The following is a 13,483-nucleotide window of genomic DNA, read 5'->3' as shown; positions in this document are numbered from 1 at the left end:
TGGGTGTGATCATTGCTTGTACCGCCCTCTCGCAGTGTCCGGAGCATGGTGTGTCTGACACACCGGTGTCAATGTGTTCTTTTTTCCATTTCCAGGAGTGTAAGTAGTTTCCACTGTTAAAGCTCCAGCCCTCGTAAAATAGTCTTGCAAAAAAGAAAAACTTATTTCCCAACGTAATCTTCAATGAGTCCGGCCAGTTTGGTTCCGCAAGATGCCGATTTTATTTATTATACTAAAAGATTATCATCACAGTATCCTGAAGATGAAGAGGGAAGAAAAATACGAGAACTATTGAGCAGCAGGCATGGCTGCTCACGCATCATAGACCAGAATAATATAAAAGAGAAACTTGAAAAACCGGTTAGATAGCGATCACTTTGGCTTCGATGGTGCTAAAAGCACAGAAAGGCAGCCCTGGCATTGCTGCTGATACCGAAAGCAAGACTATAGAAAAATATAAACGCTTTGATAGGACATAGAAAATGCGTGCGACAGCGTCAAGTGGTGAAAGAATATTGGGCCAGGAGTGAATGGGTCGATTTAAAAGAGCATAAAGCAGGACGCAATCTTTCTCCTCTACTGTTTTATCTGTTTATCGAAGCATTAGTGAATAAAATTAATGGAAGCTCCAAAACTGGGATTAAAATTTGGGATGAAACGACATTAATAACGTCCGCTGATATCATTCCTATACTCTGTGAGACTGCCTAACCTCTTGAATGAAATGAACGGTCTTATGATGGCAAAGTATACATTGCGAATGTACTAAAAAAAAAGATTCACGGACAGTAGAAACGAGATTTTAGACAAATTAGGATCTTCGGAAACAGGGTATTAAGAAAAATCTTCCGATCTGCGTCAGAAAACGGAATTTTCAGAGGAAGGAGAAACACAAAAGTCCATCTGCTATTTTAACGAACGAGATGTGACACCTGTAATAAAGAGCAGAAGAACTGAATGGTTGGGACATATGTGACATGCCCTCAGAAAAATTAAGAATGACAGTGCTAGTAAACTTGTATGTTATTTGATACAAAGACAGTTGAGTACAACTGTATGTACTCAGACAGTTATCTCTTTACTTATTCTGATCATCACTAAACTGACACACAATATTTTTTAGCGCAACGCAATCTGACTTCCAATAATCCCTACAAAAGAATGGCCCCGACTAACAATAACCTTTACCTTTCATTAATCACTTACCTCACAAAAATCTTCGTTACTCGAACTACTTCAATACAGCGAGCGCCAATACTGCCGGCTAAATAAAAGATTCTAACTACTGAAGGCACTAACTACTGATAGGCATAGTTAGCAAATGAAAGATTTTGATAGAGAACAAACAATGTATTTACCTTAATAATGTTCAAAAGTCATCATATATATATATATATATATATATATATATATATATATATATATATATATGATGACTTTTGATATATATGATGACTTTTGATATATATATATATATATATATATATATATATATATATCAATTCATGACATCCTTTCTTTTTCTGGCGGACACACGTCCAGGTCGTCCGCTTATACCACCTCTCTCCACATCCACCACCGCTGGCGGCTCACCTCCAACTGCCCAATAGAGTTGTGGCGATTCGTGAATGAGTCGTTCATTTGAACGACTCTAAATAAAGAATCGTAGGAATCGAATCGTGATACTGGCGAATCGTCGTTCCAAAGAATCGTAAGAACGATTGCGTGTTTCCGAGTCGTGACGATTCCAAGTTCCAACGATTCATCGATTCTTAGTACGCTATTCTTCGAAGGCAACTTCCGAATCATGCCGAGTTGTGCCGAATGATTACAACCACCAGATGGCAGTCAAGTGGAGGACGCGTGTGAACAAGGGAAGCTCGGAACGGAACGAACAAACGAAGTTCGTGGGCCGTAATACTACTCGTGAAAACCAAGCTGACACTTGGCGGTGTCGTCTTCTCGCGTAAATAGTAGTGACAGCGGCAAGTTCTCAGACAAATTAAAAGCAAAATACCTATGCTTTTTTATTTAGAAGAAATGAAAGTTAAGCTTAATTTGCCTTGTGGGAGGGCTGTCAGCTGCGTTATGAATTACAAGGGTGATATGGACTTGGAAAAACATCTTAGCACAGAAAAACATAGGATGATATGAGCCAAACCACGTCTGCCTCACTGCTAGATTTTGTTACTATAAAACAGACGTCTGTAGTTAGATACGTTCAAGCCACACAACCAAACTGGCATACCACGTAATTTTGCACCACCTTTCGCACAAATCGACTCCTCTTTCCTGGCATACTGAAATAAAACAATAGATGCAATCAAATGAAATGTGACCTTTCATTAATTAAGGCATTACACATTGTTGTTGTTGTTGTTGTGGTCTTCACTCCTGAGACTGGTTTGATACAGCTCTCCATGCTACTCTCTGTGCAAGCTTCTTCATCTCCCAGTAACTACTGCAACCTACATCCTTCTGAATATGCTTAGTGTATTCATCTCTTGGTCTCCCTCTACGATTTTTACCCTCCACGCTGCCCTCCAATACTAAATTGGTGATCCTTTGATGCCTCAGAGCATGTCCTACCAACCGATCCCTTCTTCTAGTCAAGTTTTGCCACAAATTTCTCTTCTCCCCAATCCTATTCAATACCTCCTCATTAGTTATGTGACCTACCCATCTAATCTTCAGCATTCTTCTGTAGCACCACATTTCGAAAGCTTCTATTCTCTTCTTGTCCAAACTATTTATCGTCCATGTTTCACTTCCATACGTGGCTACACTCCATACAAATACTTTCAGAAACGGCTTCCTGACACTTAAATCTATACTCGATGTTAACAAATTTCTCTTCTTCAGAAACGCTTTCCGTATAAATCGAGAATCACACTTGTAACGTCATATGCATGTTTATTCATAAATAAACTATTTCTGGCGTATCTTATCATGACACAGTTCGATTCTAACCCCATTGACAATTTCAGACATGTCCTGCCATCTGTGAGTAATATGTAGAACTTTTTGCATTCCGTAAGAATCGTGCCGCCGCAGACTAGAATGAATCGTGAAAGAATCGTGAACGAATCGTAGGAATCGATTCGCAATGTGATATTGAATCGTAGGAATCGAATCGTGAAAAAGAATCGTGTTGCCCAACTCTACTGCCCAATGCTACGCGCTGTACACATCCTACTGCCCAACACTACAATAGCGAATATTCCAACAATGCCAACCAGCCACAGACTGTCCACAGCACAGTCAGTGATTTTCATACAGAGCGCTACGTGGCGTTACCAACATAAAAACCTAAACAGCCTACTTACAAGAGCTACTCGCCGAGGCTTCCAGATAAGAGCTGAGACTACTCAGAGAGTGCTGACCGGCAATATTGCGTCCCAGATTTGTGTCGTAATTCACAGTTTGTACCGTAGCACTTCTTGGTAATATTTTGCTGTACTCATGCAGACATTAAATAAAAGTACCGGCAAAATTGAGTGTTTTTAGCCATAAAATGCGACCAAGGCATGTTTCTGAACGAAGAAATCGCTCGTTTTACTTTCTAAGTTAACAGCACGAGCAGTGAACCATTTCGAAAATTCTTGACTTAATGTCACGCAGCAAATGACACAGACACATTATATACAATTTACAAACGAAAATATGAAAAACTGTCAGTGAAGACACTCGAGCCGAAAATGTAAGTGTAGCACTAGCGCGCTATCCGCTGCGCCAAAGGGAAATACCCTACAGGTTTTGATAAGTGAGTTTTCGAGCATATGTGATATAAATGAGCATATCTTTTGATTGCACTGACTTATAAACTTCAGTTCCTTGTACCACCGAGGGACGTATAGCTTAGAATGTGACGTAAATATCCATTTGATACTTCACGTTCCTGAGAAAAAGTCGTCTTAACAGACGGACAAACAGACAGTCAGATAACAAATGAAAAAGTTTGTTTGCGGATATAATTACAGATTTACAGTTTTCGGATTTGTTTCCTTTAGTTGTAATGTGAAACATTGCTTCTTGCCATATTCCATGATTCTAGGTCTGCGGGACATACGCTATAGATTTTGATCAGAGTATCTAAATATTTTACATAAATGGCAGTATCTGTTGATCGCATTGACTTAGGAGTTTGGATGTTTTACACCGGCAAGGGACCTCAGTTCTTAGTATGTGTCATGAATTTTAAGTTGTATCCGTCCCTGAGATAAAAGGGTTTTTAATAGTTGTCAGACAGGCAGACTGACAACAAAGCGGTAGTACATTGAAGCATCAAAGAAACTGGAATCGGCATACAGAGATATATAAACAGGCAGAATAAGGCGCTGCGGTCGGCAATGCCTATGTAAGATATCAAGTGTCTGCGGCAGCTGTTAGTTCGGTTACTGCTGGTACAATGGCGTGTTCTCAGGGTTTCAGTGAGTTTGAACGTGGTATTATAGCCGGCGCACGAGCGTTGGGACACAGCCTGTCTGAGATAGCGATGAAGTGGGGATTTTCCAGTACGACCATTTCACGAGTGTACCGTGAATATCAGGAATCCGGTAAAAAAAAGTCTACGACGTCGCTGCGGCCGGGAAAGATCCTGCAAGAACGGGACCAACGACGACTGAAGAGAATCGTTCAACGTGACAGAAGTGCAACCCTTCCGCCAGTTGCTGTAGATTTCAATGCTGGCCCATCAAAAAGCGCCAGCTTGCGAACCATTCAACGAAACATCATCGATATGGGCTTTTGGAGCCGAAGACCCACTCGTGTACTCTCGATCACTGCACTTCACAAAGCTTTACGCCTCGCCTGGGCCCGTCGACACCGACATTGGACTGTTGATGACTGGAAACACGTTGCCTGGTCGGACGAGTCTCGTTTCGAAGTGTATCGAGCGGATGGACGAGTAGGGGTATGGAGACAACCTCATCAATCCAAGGGCCCTGCATGTCAGCAGGGGACTGTTCAAGCGGGTGGAGGCTCTGTATTGATGTGGGGCGGGGCGTGTTCAGTTGGATTGATACACGAACCCCGATACGCAAATACACGACTCTGACAGGTGACACGTGCGTAAGCATCCTGTCTGATCACCGGCATCCATTCACGGCCATTGTGCATTCCGACGGACTTGGGCAATTCCAGCAGAACAATGCGACACCCCATACATCGACAACTGCTACACAGTGTCTCCAGAAACACTCTTCTGACTTTAAACACTCATGTCGGCCACCAAACTTCTCACAGATGAACATTATCGAGCATATCTGGGATGCCTTGCATCGTGCTGTTCAGAAGAGATCTCCTGCCCCCCCCCCCCTCCCCCCTGTACTCTTACGGATTTATGGACAGCCCCGCAGGATTCATGGTGTCAATTCCCTGCAGCAGTACTCCAGACATTAGTCGAGTACAAGCCACGTCGTGTTGCGGCACTTCTGCGTGCTCGAGGAGGCCTTACGCGGTATTAGCCGGGCGTACCAGTTTCTTTGGCTCTTCAGTGTATAAGGGTTCTGTTTTTACCGGCTGAGTTACGGAAACATACCAGTAAAAACACGCTGAATATGCTATAACTTGAGCGAAACACGTCTGGTTAAAAAAAGAAGGAAATTTGTTTTTGCACAAGGCGTAACCTATGCAGAAACAAATTTAATGCACTTTTTTTAGTTCGCATTTTCTTCCTATACGAACAGTTCAAATGGTTCAAATGGCTCTGAGCACTATGGGACTTAACTGCTACGGTCATCAGTCCCCTAGAACTTACAAGGGAACCTCCCCATCGCACCCACCTCAGATTTAGTTATAGGTTGGCACAGTGGATAGGCCTTGAAAAACTGAACACAAATCAATCGAGAAAACAGGAAGAAGTTGTGTGGAACTATGAAAAAAATAAGCAAAACATACAAACTGTGTAGTCCATGCGCAACACATACCATATTCAGGATTCTACAAGGTCAGGAGCGCTGTGGTCCCGTGGTCAGCGTGAGTAGCTGCCGAGCGAGAGGTCCATGGTTCAAGTCTTCACTCGAATGAAAATTTTAATTTTTTATTTTCAGACAGTTATCAAAGTTCAGGCACTCACATAATCAACTTCGCTCTCAAAAATTCCAGGACATGTTCAGATTTGCTTGGACATATGCCGGATTTCACGGTCTACACACGGAAAAATTTGAAAACGTTAAAAAACATATGTTTTGACAGAGCACAGGGAAAACTGTGCGACTGTGAAACTGTTGCATTCATTTGTTGCAGTTTACGTGAAGAACTCTTATGTTTTCATCACTTTTTTGGGAGTGATTATCACATCCACAAGAAAACCTAAATCGGACAAGGTAGAAGAATCTTTTTACCCATTCGACAACTGTACAAGTTAGGTGGGTCGGCAACATATTCCTGTCATGTGACGCACATGCCGTCACCAGTGTCGTATAGAATATAACAGACGTATTTTCCTGTGGAGGAATCGTTTGACCTATGATTTTCAGATCAAATGTTTTCGGTTCCCATTGGAGAGGCACGTCCTTTTGTCCACTAATTGCACGGTTTTGCGGTGCGGTCGCAAAACACAGACACTAAACTTATTACAGTGAACAGAGACGTCAATGAACGAACGGACAGATCATAACTTTGCGAAAATAAAGAATGAAAACTTTTCACTCGCAGGAAGACTTGAACCAAGGACCTGTCGTTCCGCAGCTGCTCACGCTAACCACGGTACCACGGCGCTCCTGCTCCCGCATTATCCTTGATGTTACCTATGTTGCACATGGGCTACTCAGTTTGTATATTTTGCTTATTTTTTTCATAGTTCCACACAACTTCTTCCTGTTTTCTCGACTGATCTGTGTTCAGTTTTTCAAGGCTTATCCAATGTGCCAACTTATAACTAAATCTGAGGGGGGTGCGATGGGGAGGTTCCCTTGTTAGAACTACTTAAACCTAACTAACCTAAGGACAGCACACAACACCCAGCCATCACGAGGCAGAGAAAATCCCTCACCCCGCCGGGAATCGAACCCGGGAACCCGGGCGTGGGAAGCAAGAACGTATACAAACAGTGACTGCATGTTTGTTATACTGATAAAACAGTTCCGATACATGGGGAAATTCTGAATGTCACTTGCACTGACTTAATTGCCTCCTCTGTCCATCTTCCCCTTCTACGTATCATTCTAAGATTTTTTTTTTTTCGGAGTTGGGAGTTCTGCTTGCCGCCCGGCTAGCATACAACGCGGGGCTGCGAAGAGCGGAGGAAACGCGCGCCGGAGACGGAGGATGCGCGTGGGCTGGTATCGCGGCGATAACGCGACGGCGCGTGTATCCCGTGACGTAGCGGAGCTCCCTGACAGATAAGCTAAGCTGACCGCACTCTGCTCGTTAACTCGTCAACACGGCAGCTGCGAGTTACAGACCCAAGGTCGCTCCCGTCCATCACACTACGCAATGCAGCCCTGAAAGCGGTCGCTGCTCTACGCAAGGACTGGTTTATGGAGGAGCGAAGGGAAGCATTCGCAGGCAGTACGCCAGAATTTATTACCATTCGCTTGTACAGGGTGTTTCAAAAATTACCGGGTTATTTGAAACGGCAATAAAAACTAAACGAGCAGCGATAGAAATACACCGCTTGTTGCAATATGCTTGGGACAACAGTACATTTTCAGGCAGACAAACTTCCGAAATTACAGTAGTTACAATTTTCAACAACAGATGGCGCTGCGGTCTGGGAAACTCTATAGTACGATATTTTCCACATATCCACCATGCGTAGCAATAATATGGCGTAGTCTCTGAATGAAATTACCCGAAACCTTTGACAACGTGTCTGGCGGAATGGCTTCACATGCAGATGACATGTACTGCTTCAGCTGTTCAATTGTTTCTGGATTCTGGCGGTACACCTGGTCTTTCAAGTGTCCCCACAGAAAGAAGTCACAGGGGTTCATGTCTGGCGAATAGGGAGGCCAATCCACGCCGCCTCCTGTATGTTTCGGATAGCCCAAAGCAATCACACGATCATCGAAATATTCATTCAGGAAATTAAAGACGTCGGCCGTGCGATGTGGCCGGGCACCATCTTGCATAAACCACGAGGTGTTCGCAGTGTCGTCTAAGGCAGTTTGTACCGCCACAAATTCACGAAGAATGTCCAGATAGCGTGATGCAGTAATCGTTTCGGATCTGAAAAATGGGCCAATGATTCCTTTGGAAGAAATGGCGGCCCACACCAGTACTTTTTGAGGATGCAGGGACGATGGGACTGCAACATGGGGCTTTTCGGTTCCCCATATGCGCCAGTTCTGTTTATTGACGAAGCCGTCAAGGTAAAAATAAGCTTCGTCAGTAAACCAAATGCTGCCCACATGCATATCGCCGTCATCAATCCTGTGCACTATATCGTTAGCGAATGCCTCTCGTGCAGCAATGGTAGCGGCGCTGAGGGGTTGCCACGTTTGAATTTTGTACGGATAGAGGTGTAAACTCTGGCGCATGAGACGATACGTGGACGTTGGCGTCATTTGGACCGCAGCTGCAACACGGCGAACGGAAACCCGAGGCCGCTGTCGGATCACCTGCTGCACTAGCTGCGCGTTGCCCTCTGTGGTTGCCATACGCGGTCGCCCTACCTTTCCATCACGTTCGTCCGTCACGTTCCCAGTCCGTTGAAATTTTTCAAACAGATCCTTTATTGTATCGCTTTTCGGTCCTAGGGTTACATTAAACCTCCGTTGAAAACTTCGTCTTGTTGCAACAACACTGTGTTCTAGGCGGTGGAATTCCAACACCAGAAAAATCCTCTGTTCTAAGGAATAAACCATGTTGTCTACAGCACACTTGCACGTTGTGAACAGCACACGCTTACAGCAGAAAGACGACGTACAGAATGGCGCACCCACAGACTGCGTTGTCTTCTATATCTTTCACACCACTTGCAGCGCCATCTGTTGTTGAAAATTGTAACTACTGTAATTTCGAAAGTTTGTCATCCTGAAAATGTACTGTTGTCCCAAGCATATTGCAACAAACGGTGTATTTCTATCGCTGCTCGTTTAGTTTTTATTGCCGTTTCAAATATACCGGTCATTTTTGGAACACCCTGTATCTGTGAATAAGCGTTTACAGTACAGGAAACAGAATAAAACAGGGATAACGAGCATAGTCTACGAACGCCACGTTACTGTATTTTGGCGCTAATAATCGGCGCACGGGAAACTGAGGTGACTAAAGTCATGGGATATCTCCTAATATCGTGTCGGACTTCCTTTTGGCTGGCGTGGTGCAACAGGTCCACGTGGGATGGACTCAAGTAGTTGGAAGCCCCCTGCAGAAATACCGAGCCATTCGGCCTCTATACCCTCCGTAATATCGTGGAAGCCTTGCCGTTGCAGGATGTTGTGCAAGAACTGAGCTCTCAATTATGACCCACAAATGTTCGATTGTGGATGATCTGGATGGCCAAATCATTGGCGGCAATTGTCCGGAATGTTCATCAAACAAATCGCGTACAATCGTAGCCTGGTGGCGTGGTGCATTGGAGTCCATAAAAATACCATCGTTGTTTGGGACCATGAAGTCCATGAATGGCTGAAAATGGTCTCCGAGTAGCCGAACATCTCCGCTGAAATGTTAGCACGTGTGCAGTAGTCGTTCCATACCAGGCTGGGAGCGTGTATTTCCACTGCTAGTGGCCATTTTGAACACAACCTATGATGGTCAGTTGCCTCCTTAGTGGTCACAATCCACATCACTAGTGAGTGGTATGCATTTGTGTTGTTTTGCAGTGAACACACAGTGCGTAGTGGGGCGATCACTCTGCTGTAGAAATAATTCAAAAGCCAAGATCGCTTAAATACTGTTTAGTGGATAACCGGTTTCAACACACTAAAGGTGCCATCATCGCATCTGTGAAGATATAACATGACAGGTTTGAGGTAGGGCTCACGTAAGTTACACTATATACATTACCATTTGTACAGTACCACATACCTGAATGTAGATTAACGTTAATAAACCATTTGGATATAACAATACGTGAGGCAAACCAGCTGATATAAAATCATTGTCACAAAAAATAAAAAACAACTACTCTCATGGTCATTCTTTTCCATAAGATATGTAAAACCGAAGTCACAAGATAAAACTATTTGGCACGTGACCGCTGCTCGACTAACAACGGTCGGCATCACACTGCCCTATTCCGCGCAGGCTTACCTGCCGTGGTTCTAGCGGTTCACAACCGGCCACTAGATGGCGCTCTCCAAGCAGCACACACACACACACAGCCCCACGGTATATAACCACTCATTACGACTGCAATACAACTTTACTGTTACTGCTAATCGAATACCCATGAAAAGAATACTTTCGCATACACTTACTGTACATACTATACATGCTATGTATACTATACATACTATATATACTATAAATACTATAAAATACGTGAATTGCAGAGTAAAAACATCTGAAGCAAAGGGATTATCCATATTAGCGCCATAAAAACTACATATTATACTTTACTCCCGCGGAGTGGCTGTGCACCAAGATGCGCATGTCTGTTTTTTTCGCCCCCTGTTCCGGTGCCCCACCGGTTTGTTTCTTCCCTGGCCTTCCTTAATTTCGTGTGCCTACGCAGGTTTTCATAATCGGTCCGTACTATGTTCATAATGAGGGTATAGGTGGTGAGAGCCTTTTATAGCACGTTAGTACTTCTTCGACGGTTACAATATGTAAGACCGTAGAGCCCAGACAGGTATAGTCCAGCATATACACTCCTGGAAATTGAAATAAGAACACCGTGAATTGATTGTCCCAGGAAGGGGAAACTTTATTGACACATTCCTGGGGTCAGATACATCACATGATCACACTGACAGAACCACAGGCACATAGACACAGGCAACAGAGCATGCACAATGTCGGCACTAGTACAGTGTATATCCACCTTTCGCAGTAATGCAGGCTGCTATTCTCCCATGGAGACGATCGTAGAGATGCTGGATGTAGTCCTGTGGAACGGCTTGCCATGCCATTTCCACCTGGCGCCTCAGTTGGACCAGCGTTCGTGCTGGACGTGCAAACCGCGTGAGACGACGCTTCATCCAGTCCCAAACATGCTCAATGGGGGACAGATCCGGAGATCTTGCTGGCCAGGGTAGTTGACTTACACCTTCTAGAGCACGTTGGGTGGCACGGGATACATGCGGACGTGCATTGTCCTGTTGGAACAGCAAGTTCCCTTGCCGGTCTAGGAATGGTAGAACGATGGGTTCGATGACGGTTTGGATGTACCGTGCACTATTCAGTGTCCCCTCGACGATCACCAGTGGTGTACGGCCAGTGTAGGAGATCGCTCCCCACACCATGATGCCGGGTGTTGGCCCTGTGTGCCTCGGTCGTATGCAGTCCTGATTGTGGCGCTCACCTGCACGGCGCCAAACACGCATACGACCATCATTGGCACCAAGGCAGAAGTGACTCTCATCGCTGAAGACGACACGTCTCCATTCGTCCCTCCATTCACGCCTGTCGCGACACCACTGGAGGCGGGCTGCACGATGTTGGGGCGTGAGCGGAAGACGGCCTAACGGTGTGCGGGACCGTAGCCCAGCTTCATGGAGACGGTTGCGAATGGTCCTCGCCGATGCCCCAGGAGCAACAGTGTCCCTAATTTGCTGGGAAGTGGCGGAGCGGTCCCCTACGGCACTGCGTAGGATCCTACGGTCTTGGCATGCATCCGTGCGTCTCTGCGGTCCGGTCCCAGGTCGACGGGCACGTGCACCTTCCGCCGACCACTGGCGACAACATCGATGTACTGTGGAGACCTCACGGCCCACGTGTTGAGCAATTCGGCGGTACGTCCACCCGGCCTCCCGCATGCCCACTATACGCCCTCGCTCAAAGTCTGTCAACTGCACATACGGCTCACGTCCACGCTGTCGCGGCATGCTACCAGTGTTAAAGACTGCGATGGAGCTCCGTATGCCACGGCAAACTGGCTGACACTGACGGCGGCGGTGCACAAATGCTGCGCAGCTAGCGCCATTCGACGGCCAACACCGCGGTTCCTGGTGTGTCCGCTGTGCCGTGCGTGTTATCATTGCTTGTACAGCCCTGTCGCAGTGTCCGGAGCAAGTATGGTGGGTCTGACACACCGGTGTCAATGTGTTCTTTTTTCCATTTCCAGGAGTGTAGGTTTCATCACTCGCCACATTGTATCTAAGTCGTGTTATGAACAGCTTACTATGTGTAAATTCCTGACTTCCTTATATGAATAAGGGCAAATTATAATATGTAGTTTTGTATGGCGCTAATATGGATAATATCTTTGCTTCAGATGTTTTTACTCTGCAATTGACGCACTTTATAGTATTTGTAGTATATATAGTATGTATAGTATGCATAGCATGTATAGTGTGTACAGTAAGTGTATGCGAAAGTATTCTTTTCATGGCTATTCATTAGCGGTAACAGTAAAGTTGTATTGCAGTAGTAATGAGTGGTTATATACCGTGGGACTGTGTGTGTGTGCTGCTTGGAGAGCGCCATCTAGTGGCCGGTTGTGAACCGCTAGAACCACAGCAGGTAAGCCTGCGCGGAATAGGGCAGTGTGATGCCGACCGTTGTTAGTCGAGCAGCGGTCACGTGCCAAATAGTTTTATCTTGTGACTTCGGTTTTACATATCTTATGGAAAAGATGACCATGAGAGTAGTTTTTTATTTTTTGTGACAATGATTTTATATCAGCTGGTTTGCCTCACGTATTGTTGTATCCAAATGGTTTATTAACGTTAATCTACATTCAGGTATGTGGTGCTGTACTAATGGTAATGTACTCGTATATAGTGTAACTCACGTGCGCCCTACCTCAAACCTGTCATGTTATATCTTCACAGATGCGATGATGGCGCCTTTAGTGTGTCGAAACCGGTCATCCACTAAAGAGTATTTAAGCGATCTTGGCTTTTGAATTATTTCTACAACAGAGTGATCGCCCCACTACGCACTATGTGTTCACTGCAAAACAACACAAATGCATACCACTCACTAGTGATGTGGATTGTGTCCACTAAGGAGGCAACTGACCATCACAGGTTGTGTTCAAAATAGCCACTAGCTGTGACAATACACGCTCCCAGTTCAGTACAGAGGAGATTTCCGAGTAGGCTGCAGTAATACGTCATTGCACACCATCGGGTGTAGCTGGTATGACACTGTAAATGCGTTTTTCAGCTTTCCCCACAGAAAAAAGTCTACAGGCGTCAAATCTGGGGAACTGGCCGGCCATTATGGGCTTGACAGCCATGTTGTTGTTGTGGTCTTCAGTCCTGAGACTGGTTTGATGCAGCTCTCCATGCTACTCTATCCTGTGCAAGCTTCTTCATCTCCCAGTACCTACTGCAACCTACATCCTTCTGAATCTGCTTAGTGTATTCATCTCTTGGTCTCCCCCTACGATTTTTACCCTCCACGCTGCCCTCCAATACTAAAC

At 45.1% G+C, this 13,483-nt stretch overlaps 1 protein-coding gene across 1 annotated transcript in view; it reads left to right on the top strand.

The window, feature by feature from the left end:
• Window positions 1–13,483, top strand: part of LOC126170316 (chordin-like protein 1) — a 762,532-nt gene that overhangs the window by 184,427 nt on the left and 564,622 nt on the right. The gene's annotated exons all lie outside the window — the stretch shown is intronic.

The sequence above is a fragment of the Schistocerca cancellata genome, chromosome 1 (genome assembly GCF_023864275.1).
Source record: "Schistocerca cancellata isolate TAMUIC-IGC-003103 chromosome 1, iqSchCanc2.1, whole genome shotgun sequence".
NCBI classification, from domain to species: domain Eukaryota; kingdom Metazoa; phylum Arthropoda; class Insecta; order Orthoptera; family Acrididae; genus Schistocerca; species Schistocerca cancellata.
This window is presented reverse-complemented; position numbering and strand designations above follow the sequence as displayed.